The sequence below is a fragment of the Plecotus auritus genome (genome assembly GCF_963455305.1).
Source record: "Plecotus auritus genome assembly, chromosome: 8".
Taxonomy (NCBI): domain Eukaryota; kingdom Metazoa; phylum Chordata; class Mammalia; order Chiroptera; family Vespertilionidae; genus Plecotus; species Plecotus auritus.
This window is the reverse complement of record NC_137782.1, coordinates 135976719-135988139: the sequence shown is the minus strand read 5'-3', so window position 1 is coordinate 135988139 and position 11421 is coordinate 135976719.

Genomic DNA, 11421 nt, shown 5'->3' with positions numbered 1-11421 from the left:
CTGCACCTTCCTTTCTTCCTTTCTTGTGTTTTGAACTGGCATATACCGATGGAGCTCTCACTAGGGAAGGACCTGTGGGTGACTGAGGTGATTTATTTTCCAGCTGTTGGCCAGCCGGACCCCTGAGGCAGGTAGGCCAGCTCCAGGGGGCAAAGCTGCTGCAGGGCCGTCACTGATTTGGCTTCCGGCTGGTGATGACCAGCTGCTTCTGGGTGTCTCCCATTCCACACCAGCAGGGCTCTTGCGAAAAGTGAGCAGTTCTGCCACAGACTTCCATAAAGTTAAGTTTTGTTAGGACCACTAGGTCAACGGGTCTGAACTAGCGCTGCGGTAAGCCAAGAGCTCAGCTCCATAGAATTACTCAGAAAGTCCCTGCATCAGGCAGTTCCTGAGCCTCTGCCGTCATCACCACCACACCCAGCCCATTCTTTTATATATAATCCCGTTTTAAGTGACGCCACATTCCAGCACAATTAGGGAATGTAGAAACCTCTTATAATGAGATTATCCTACAAGCTCACACTGGAGGCTAGTTTCCACTCCCTGGGGCTCCTGACGAAACTAAGTCCTCATTCTGGCCTGGACATTTCCAGCTCTTCATATTGCACAGACAATATGATTTTAATTTCGGGGCAAGGCCCAAAGGGATGAGGAGGGAGTTTGCCCAGATCAAGGGCCTGATGGAGCTTGTTGCTAATGAAATTTAGGTTCCCACTGTGGGGTGCAGCTGCCCTGATTCTCTGTTACGGAGCGTGTTTGAGGCTGAGATTAGTACTTGGTGGTTCAGCTTTCACACAGCCATATCAAGAGGAGCAATTCTGTAAGTGCTTCTTCCAGATGCGCAGTAAGAGCACTGACCTGTGGGGTCACCTAAGCCTGTTCAGAGAAACTTCCGATGACATCTGTGAATGGCATAAACCATGTAGTGAGTAGGAGTGTGCACTGTCTGGGGTCCAGTCCCCGCTTTGCCACTTGCTTGCTTGTGACCCTGGGCACAATAAGCTCTCTGTGCCTTAGTCTCCTCATCTTGAAAATGGGAATAATCATTGTATCAGTGGCATAGGCTATTGTGAAGAGGAAAGGAGTTAATATATGTAAAGTGTTCCAAAAGGCGCCTGGTACGTGGAACATACTCTGACATACTCTGTCAGGCTTGGCTCTCACATCAGACACAGAGTGGCAGGAAAGTTCCCCAACCAGCCTGCGTCCCTCTGCGTTCGGGCCCAAGTGGCGTGCTCATGAAGAGACAGAAGATATATTTCCACTCCTGGGCTCCTCTGCCGATCCAGGCCTGTGTAGTATGGGAGTGGGCCCATTTTGGACATGCGTTCTAAAAATATTTGGATGACTGCTTAGAAGGAACTGGGCCTTATAAACAATTGTCAGGATGCACTTGAATGCCCTGATTCACAAAAGAAGCCCTTCGCTCGAGCCTGTCTCTCTTCAGCTACATCCTCCCAAGTTGCAATCCAGGAAGCAGCAGCTCCCAGCAATACCCTGCCTTCTGGAGAGGAATGTACTCTCCTGGCCCGAGGTTGACCCCTATTTATCACACTCAGGGGTGGCAAAGGGAGAGTGGGGTGTGGGGGCTCTGGTCTGCCTCCCAATCTCAGGACCTGCAGCCCCTTTACTTGGGGCTCAGTGAACGAGACTGCATAGGGAGAGGGAAGAGCTTAATTCATTTGAAAGCAAACTTCCGCCTCTTAAAGGAAAACAGCCATGTCCTCACTGGTGTTTCATCTTTTCAGAGTAGAGCTGAGAGTCCTAAAATTTATCAAATCAGAGTCTCAAACCTGATTTTTTTTTCCGAAATAATATATCTGTTGGGCGGGATTTTAGCCGATTTAGGATTATTTGGAGCAAGACCCGAGACTGAGATGATAGCTTGGGGGCTCTCCGGAGGTCTGTACCAGATGAACTGCCTCAGTCTGAGGGCACAGTGTCCCAGGCTCCGCCTTCAGGGAGAAAGACAATCATGCTTGGAGCTCAGAGTGTTCCTTCTTTGAGGACAGTTTCAGGGGTGCCCTGGGGTCAGTAGAGTGTCTCTTCACTTTTTTTTAGATAATAACTTTATTGAGATCTAATCCACACACCATTAAACTCACCCTTTTAAATTGTATAATTCAGTGGCTTTTAGTGTATCCAGAGTTGTGCAACCACCACCACAATCTACTTCCAGAAGAGTTTCATCACCCCCAAAAGAATCCCGGGGCCTCTGGTAACCACTAATCTACTCTGCTTGTATGGATTTGCCTATTCTGGACATCTCACATATGATCCCTGAACGCATAATAATCTGGCCACTCAGTATATGTATTAGAGGCCCAGTGCATGAATTCGTGCATGGGTAGGGTCCGGCCAGCCTGGTCAAGGGGAGGGGACATGGGCGGTTGGCATGGTTGGACATGGTCGAACTCCTGGTCGAGGGGACAATTTGCATATTAGCCTTTTATTATATAGGATATACACTGAGTGGCCAGATTATTATGCATTCAGAGATCATAATAATCTGGCCACTCAGTGTATATCTAGCTGTTTCCTTTTATAAGTACATCCCAGATAAAGAGAATTGATGTTCAAAAAGTAGTCACTGCCCACCTTCACTACACGCACTCTCCCCACACACACTCAAAGGAGATCCTATAAAATCTTCTTGATCGACAAATACAGACTCAATCATTCTAGCCTGTTGAGCACCCCCTCATCCCCAAAAGGATGTCTGATTATAGGGCTAACAAGAACACAAATAATTTGAGGAGCCTCCTCCCCAAACATGTATAAGCAATGAAAGTCTATGTATCTAGACCACATGCTAAGTTGAAATGTGGTCTGGATCCAGGCGACTTTTTCTGCTAACATCCTGCTAACGGCACTGGGCACTCCCACGTGGCACCGTCCACGCCATGTTCTGTGTAAGTGATGCCCCTGGAGTTGCGTGGTGCAAGCCTTCCCCACTGCACACAGCAGCCCTGAACTCCGGAGGCGGGCTGCAGGTAAGAGACTTGGCTCACACTCACACATGTCTGCCCTATAAATTAATTTCTCCCTTTTAATAGGTGGGGGCTAATGAGCCTCAGAGGCAACAGTATTGATTTGAGGTCAAGAGGAACCTCCTTCATCAACGTCACTGCTCAGGTTGGTTTTCCTGGTGTTAGTGTGCCCATCACAGGCATCTGGGTTTGTTGCTAGGCACTTTGTAGCATCAATGTAACTTTTACCTCTCTAGTCCGCAGAGCAGCCTGGGCTGGGCAGTTGATGGCTCACAGGCCCTCCTTGCCTCCAGCCAAGCCCCTCTAAGAAAACCAATCTCATGGCAAAAGGGCAGCCCCAGGATCTTGTGAGGTGTGGTGAACTACATCCCATCCCTCCAGAAACACAAGAGCAACCAGGGCCATGATGACAGAGGCCAGAGGCCAGGCCCCAGAATGCAATGCTGTCAGTGCAATGAAACTGGTCTCAGGGTGAGAAGTCAGTTCAGTTCCCTTCTTCAGGTGGACAGAGGGGCAGTGGTTGGGAGTGGGACAAGACGGACCTCTGGAAGTGCTGGCCAGTTCTGTTTCTTGATCTGGATGAGTGTTTGCTTCATGATAATGCATTACGTTGTGCACATGTTTTATGTACTTTTCCATAGGTGATACCTTCATTAGGAAAAAAAAGGCTAGGGTGCAGGACCTGGCAGGAGATCTAACTCTCTGTAGGGGTTGCCAGTCACTTTGGGTGACCATGTCTTAGGTGTCCCCCTCACCTCTAGCCACGCCCCTCTAAGAGAACCAAATGGAAATTGGAAATTCAGCTAATTTCATCTTGGTCATCTAGAACAGGGGTCAGCCAATCATAACCCACCACTTGTTTTTGTGTGCCCTCGACACTGCTCCAAAAGACAGCATTGGAGCCAAGCCAGGGTGGCCCCCTCCACCTGTATCAGGGCTGACTTACCCATTAAGCATAGTATATACAGGACTTATGACACCCAATACTTTTTAGGGACCCACAAAAATATTTTAAAATCAGAAGGATATAATCCAGTCTGGATTATATTGGTCCTTAGATCAACACAGTTATAGAATACTAGATGCCCCGTGCACAAAATTCATGCATGCGGGGGGGGGGGGTCCCCTCAGCCCAGCCTGCACCCTCTCCAATCCAGGACCCCTCGGGGGATGTCCGACTGCTGGTTTAGGCCCGATCCCACAGATCGGACCTAAACTGGCAGTCGGACATCCCTCTCACAATCCAGGACCACTAGCTCCTAACTGCTCACCTGCCTGCCTGCCTGATCACCCCTAACTGCCCCCCCCCCCCCGATGGTCTGGTCACTCCCAACTGCCCCCCCTGCTGGCCTAGTCGCCCCCAACTGCCCGACCTCCCCCGCCGGCCTGGTTGCCCTGAACTGCCCCCCCTGCCAGCCTAGTCGCCCCAACTCCCCACCCCCCATGGCCTGGTCACCCCTAACTGACCCCCACCCGCTGGCCTGGTCACACCTTACTGCCCCCCCTGCTGGCCTGGTTGCTCCCAACTGCCCCCACTGCAGGCCTGGTCACCCCATGCAGCCTGCTGCTCAGTTGTTTGGTTGCCCCTCACTAACCCCCTGCCGGCCTGGTCACCCCACACATCCTGCTGCTTGGTCATTTGGTCGCCCCTCACTAACCCACCTGCCAGCCTGGTCGCTCCACGCAGTCTGTTCAGTCGTCCATTCAGTTGCAATGGTCGCTTAGGCTTTTATATATATAGATTATCTTTAATATGTTTTAATGGAGGAAGGCCCCATGAAGGCAAAAGTACCAAGACCCCATGAAAGTCACATGCAGCCCTGGCCCCTGCTCTGCCTTCCACTCCCAGCACCAGCCTCCCTGGTGAATGGTCACATCTCACCCCTGCCAGGGTCCATGCTAGTCACCACAAACATGCTGGGGACTTTGCTATTGGCAACAGCTGGGGACCAAGGCATGGAATCCCAGTTCAGGAGTCAGCAACTTGGAGAATTGCTCCACTCTGGCCAGTGGCCCCAGCTGAGATGACTGGACTTGTGCTCCAGGGTCTAGATGACACTGGCAGAGTGAAACTGACTGGTAGCCAGCTGTCCTTCCCCCACTGTCCATCAAGCCCACCCCCATCAGGCCAGTGGCTCTTTGTCTCCATCTGATGGCAACTGGTCATCATGTTTGTCCCCCACTGGGGATGGCCCACCCCAGGCGAATGGGTGGTGGGGCAGGGCAGAGTTTTCTCTTCTGTTATATAAGAACCTACTTCATATCTTCTGATTTTACCTCTTGTCCCAGAAAGCCTAAATAACCTATGATCTGGCCCATTATGGGAAAATTTTGCCAACTCCCGCTCTAAAGAAAATCTGTCCCCACTCTCCTGACCCATTTGCCACTGGTATTGTTTGATGGAAACTGGAAAGCCATGTAAACTGTGCTACAGTGTTCAGCCCAGGAAAGAGGGCTCAGCCAGCTTAATCCTAGGACAACAGCCAGCCTGAGGTTTGCTGGTTGGCTGGTTGGAATTTTTACTAGCTGGAGGACAAAGTAAGACCTTATCTGAGAGACACTCCAAGATGGCCCTCAGCGATCCTTGACTGCTAGTGTTTGGAGGGGTTCAGAACAAGCCACCCCAAGATGGGCCTCAGTGATATGCAGATTACTTTGAGATAAAGGCAATTATAGCTTCAGGCTTAAAAGAAACTTTGGCTCCTCCCTGTAACTACTTTCTTTTTTTTTTTTTCTTTTTTTTAATATATTTTATTCATTTTTTACAGAGAGGAAGAGAGAGGGATAGAGAGTTAGAAACATCGATGAGAAAGAAACATCGATCAGCTGCCTCCTGCACACCTCCTACTGGGGATGTGCCTGCAACCAAGGTACATGCCCTTGACCGGAATCGAACCTGGGACCTTTCAGTCCACAGGCCGACGCTCTATCCACTGAGCCAAACCAGTCAGGGCTGTAACTACTTTCTTTAAGACAAGGCAAACTTCTACTTACTAAATGTCTGCTTTTAAAAATATATATATTTTTAATTGATTTCAGAGAGGAATGAAGAGGGAGAGAGTGATAGAAACATCAATGATGAGAGTCATTGATCAGCTGCCTCCTGCACTGGGGATCAAGCCCATGACCTAGGCATGTGCCCTGACCGGAAATTGAACCCTAACCTCCTGGTTCATAGGTTGACGTTCAAACACTGAGCCCCATCAGCTGGGCATGTCTGCTCTTTTTATCATCCTGCAATGACCCTTTGAAGCCCCCAAGACACCTTACCTCATCCCTAGCTCAGGATGCCTTTCTTATATCCCTCAATCCCGCTTTCTATCTCTGAACCACCCTGCATGTGGGAATCTCTGAATCTCATGTATGTGGGGTTCCCATACATATGTATTAAATTTAGTTCTTTTCTCTTGCTAACCCGTCTCATGTCTATTTGATTATTCAACCAACCAGAAGAACCTTGAGGATAGAGGAAAGTTTGTTCCTCCCCTGTATGTTCATACCCTTGTCCAGCTCCCATCCCCACCATACAGACCTGATCTGTGTAAGAGATAGCCTTTGAACAGGAAGCTGGCCTCCAGCCACAAATGCTATTTGTTAGAAAAACCTGTGTGGCTACTTCATCTTAAATCCTCAGATGTCCACAGAGAGAGGAGAAAAGCCACATTCACAGGAAAAAGTAGGGCAAAGTGGGAAGCCCCACCCAGTGGTTCTCAACCTCGAGGGCTCGTTAGGATTCCCTGAGCTTAAATAAAATGCCAGAGCCCTACCCACAGAGACTCTGATTCCATCAGCCTAGTTTGGGACCTGGTTATTTACATTTTTAAAAAGTCACAGGTGATTCTAATATGTGAACCACTGAGCTAGTACAATATTTATAAGAAATATATATTTGGTCTTTGCCCACAGTTCCTGGTTTACAGCTCCCCAAAACCTTGGAATTTCCTAAGCAATTAGAGCAGGGGAAGCATCTTTTGTTACACTATTTGGTCTCTTGTCCTCCATTCCTAAAAGTGCTTCACAGCCATAAAGGTAAGATGGCTCTTGTTATTTATAACCAGCCCCTTTCAACCATGACTAAGTTTATGTTAATGAGGTGACTTGTACCCAAGGAGTGGGCTGGTTGTCAAGAGAATCCACAATGTGACGGACTGAAGGTTGGAACTTTCAGTCCCACCCCTAGCCTCCTGGGAGAGGGGCCAGAGGTTGAATTGATTGCCATGATTTCATCCATCCTGTCCAAGTAATGAAGCCTCCATAAAAACCCAAAAGGATGAGGCTCCCAGAGTTACCAGGTTGGTGAACACGTGGAGGTGTGGGGAGAGTGACACTTGCAGAGAGCATGGGAGCTCTTTGCCCTTGTCGTAGGCATCCCTTCCACCTGTTGATTCTTAAGTTATAGACACTGAGTGGCCAGATTATTATGATCTCTGAACACATAATAATCTGGCCACTCAGTGTGTGCGTATGTGTATGTGTGTGTGTGTGTGTGTGTGTGTATATATATATATATTAGAGGCCTGGTGCATGAATTTGTGCATGGGTGGGGTCCGGCCAGCCTGGCCAGGGGGAGGGGACATGGGCAGTTGGCCGGCCTGCCTGCTGGTCGAACTCCTGGTCCAGGGGACAATTTTCATATTAGCCTTTTATGATATAGGATATACACTGAGTGGCCAGACTATTATGCGTTCAGAGATCGTAATAACTTGGCCACTCAGTGTATATCCTTTTCTAATAAACTAGTAATCTAGTGAGTAAACCGTTTCCTGAGTTCTGTGAGCCACTCTAGCAAATTAATCAAATGTGAAAACACCTAATATATAGCCAGTTGGTCAAAAATTCTGGTGACAGCCTGCCTGGGCTTGCAATTGGCATCTGAAGTGGAGGCAGCCTTATAGGACTGAGCCCTTACCCTGTGGGATCTGATGCTATTGCCAGGTAGATAGTGTCAGAATTGAGTTGAATTGTAAGACACCCAGCTGGCGTAGAATAATTGCTTGGTCACGTGGGAGGTTTCCCACACACACTGGAATTTGGTATTAGAGTTGCAGTTAGCCACTGTCTGTCCTTTCTTAGCACAGGTGCCTTCTGTCACTGTCTAGCAGATATATCTCTATGTGGCTTTCAATGCCTATAGTCCACTTTCCTGCCATCTGCCCTTTTGTGCAAGAGAAATAGACTACCCGAGTAGTGTCATATTTAAAGCTGAGGGTGCCATTCACATGAGGGATTGCAGTACTGAAGAAAAGAGTTGACATAGATTTTTTTCGTACAATACCTATTAGCCAGTGGTGGAGTATTACTGTGTGTCCCTGGCCGATGGGAGCTCTCACGGCATGCCATGCTGTCAGCTCTGGATCAATGAGCACTTGTGGTTTGTTTGTCCGTTTTGAGTTGCGCAAGTCAATGTGTTTACTTTCTCATGGTGTTTGCGTTCTCATGGTGATCACTGTCAAAAAACCGCCAAGTGACAGTGCCATGAGGCAGCCCTTTGTGAACAGAAACCTACTGGTCCTGCAAAAGTGCCAAGGAAGACTGTGAGGCTGGATGTCAAAATAAACACCTTTAAGGAACTGGATGAGAAAACAGGGCAAAAACCAGCCATCAGGTAGGGAGTGCTGGAACCGTGCTGACTGATAACCTCAGAGCACATGGGAGGAAGAGATCAAACCTGTGAACAGTAACTAGAAGAGAATAAAACAAGGGACTGGTCCCAGCTTCAGCGGATTTGAAGAGAATAATGTCACGCCAGATCTCCTTGAGCCCAGGCTGAAAGCTTTGGTTTGGATAATCTATTAGTAAGAATTCCCAAGTTGGAGACAGCAGAACCCACTCTACCATAGTTATGAAAAGTGTTGATTGCAGGGTCTGAGTAAGAAGCAGACAGAATTTCTGGGGATAAGGGAACAGGTGGGCTGCCAGTAGCCATGAACAACGCAGCTAAGAGTTCTGAGAAGACCGGCACTAAGAAGTTCCATTGTTGCCACTGCCCACCACCCCACCACGGGGACACTAGGGACCAGGCAATGGGAACCCACCGCCAAGCTACTGCAACCTGACCTCCCAGGGTAGCTCTAACCTGTATTTCTCACTTCCGCCTTCCCAGCCTCGCCTTAGGTTTCACACAGGTGCCTCTGTTTGGCAGGGCTTCAAGGAAGTCCAGGAAAGTGGTTTCTAGTTCCCCAGGCTTTCAATAGCTCAGCAAGGTAGAGGAGTTAGAATGGGCATTGAGGGCCAATGGGCAGGGTGGGTCACAGCTCCCATTTACAGGACACATCCCCCTATTCCAGACAAGGGCTGGATTTCCCTAAGTGCCTGTCACATGACAAATGCAGACTTTGGTGAATGAATGAATACTTCAAACCCTCTCACAATGATGCCCGCCAGCCGATGGATCCGTTTCTGTGGTGTCAGCTTCTTAGTTCGGCAATACTTGTTTTTTTGTTTTGTTTGTTTGTTTGTTTTTTACAGCTTCGTGTTTTTTGTTGTTTTTTTTAATATATTTTATTGATTTTTTACAGAGAGGAAAGGAGAGGGATAGAGAGTTAGAAACATCGATGAGAGAGAAACATCGATCAGCTGCCTCCTGCACACCTCCCACTGGGGATGTGCCCGCAACCAAGTTACGTGCCCTTGACCGGAATCGAACCCAGGACCTTTCAGTCCGCAGGCCGATGCTCTATCCACTGAGCCAAACCGGTTTTGGCGGCAATACTTGTTTTATGGCTATTTGAGTGTTTTATGGCACTTGCCCTTGTTCTTTTTTTCTCTCAAACGAGAAGAAAAATGAGAGTAATGATATTTGTGATGAGATTTATGTCTCATAATAAATTTAATAAAACTGAAACAGCTTAAAGATTACAAGTAGTACCCAAAGCAGTCAATCTATCGCCTCAACAGGACCGTTATCGGGTAAAAAGAACAAGTGCCTGTTCCCATGTACAGAGCACATGTAAACTGCTGAAACTGCATTACTGAAAAATATGTCTGATGCACGGGGTATCAGCAGGAACTTTATAGCCTTGTTTACCTTTCTGGGAGTGGAAACCCCCTTGCAATATGGAAGTCTATATTTCACTTTTGCACATTCTCACCTAGATGCATTTTCCATACTCCATTAATGTATAAAACTGGGTTTCACTCTACAAAGAAAGAGAAGCAAGAGAACAGGTGTGCAAGGGAGACAGGGAAGAGCCGTACATGGAGTCCACACATGTTGCTTCCCTGCCCCCCAGTTCCTCAGCGCTCATGCCAGCCCAGCTCCTCCTCAGGTACCAATGCCATGCCCAGGAAGGCGGCATGCCCAGGTCCTCAGTCCTGTTCTTTTCTCCCACTCTTGCTGTGCCTGGGCCCCCTTGTCAGCCTGGGAGTGAGGTGAAGAGGTCGAGGAAGGGCAGCCAGCACTTGAATGAAAGGCCCCTTTCTCCTCATACAGTAATGAGAGGTGTGAAGGGGTGTGAGGGGTGTCTGTTATGTGCAGGCTGGCATGACGGACCCAGAGATGGACGTTTGTCCTGGGTACACTTTCTTCCTTCTTGGCCACAACGAAATCTCCCTTCATCTTTCAACTTTCAAATCTCCTTTCCCCTGTGTCGTTTCCATAGGAGTGACTGCAGTGACTTCTAATAGAACATAGAATCTTACATTGCTGACAAAGCCACCCACATGTCCCATGACAGCCTTTTGTGAACAGCAAACTACTGGTCCTGCAGCTAAATTCACTTAAAAAAAAAAAAGTTTGGAACTTCTCCAAGCAACAGCTGTTTTTATTGGGGACCAATGGAGTCATTTCTGGAGCTAGGGGGCCACCCTGTGGCTAAGTGTCCAAAAATGAGGTTCAGGGTTTTTAACCCCATACATTTCTGCACTTAAATCTTTTTCATCCAAAGAACAGATAGGAACAGCAGGACAAAATTAGCCAAATTTCTGCTCAAAATGGTCAATTGGCCTTCCAGGCTGGAATATTTAGGCCAAAAATGCAAATATTTAGGCTCATTCCAGACCTACTGAACCAGAACCTTTAGCAGTGAGATCAACCATCTGAGTTTTAATAAGCCCTCCCAGGTAAAGGCTGAGAACCACAAGTTTCAAACAATTGGATAAAATAGCATCTCCCTGAGCTGGGCTAGCATAATAGTTTATACTAATTGTTATTGATTATAATTATTATAGATCTCATTCATTCATACAGAAACTATTGTACTTCTTTTATTCAGCAAATATTTATTGTGTGTTTAAAGAGCAGCAAGAAAACATAATTTGAGCAAAGTAGCTGAGGAGGAGAGTGGAGGGAATGAGTTCCAAGAGGCAGGCAGGGGCCAGGTTGGGTAGACAAGTACTAGTAGACCATGATGAGGACAGATGTGTCATAGGAGCCACTGGGGCGTACTGAGCACGGAAGAGACATGATAAGACTGTCTTCTTACAATCAGCC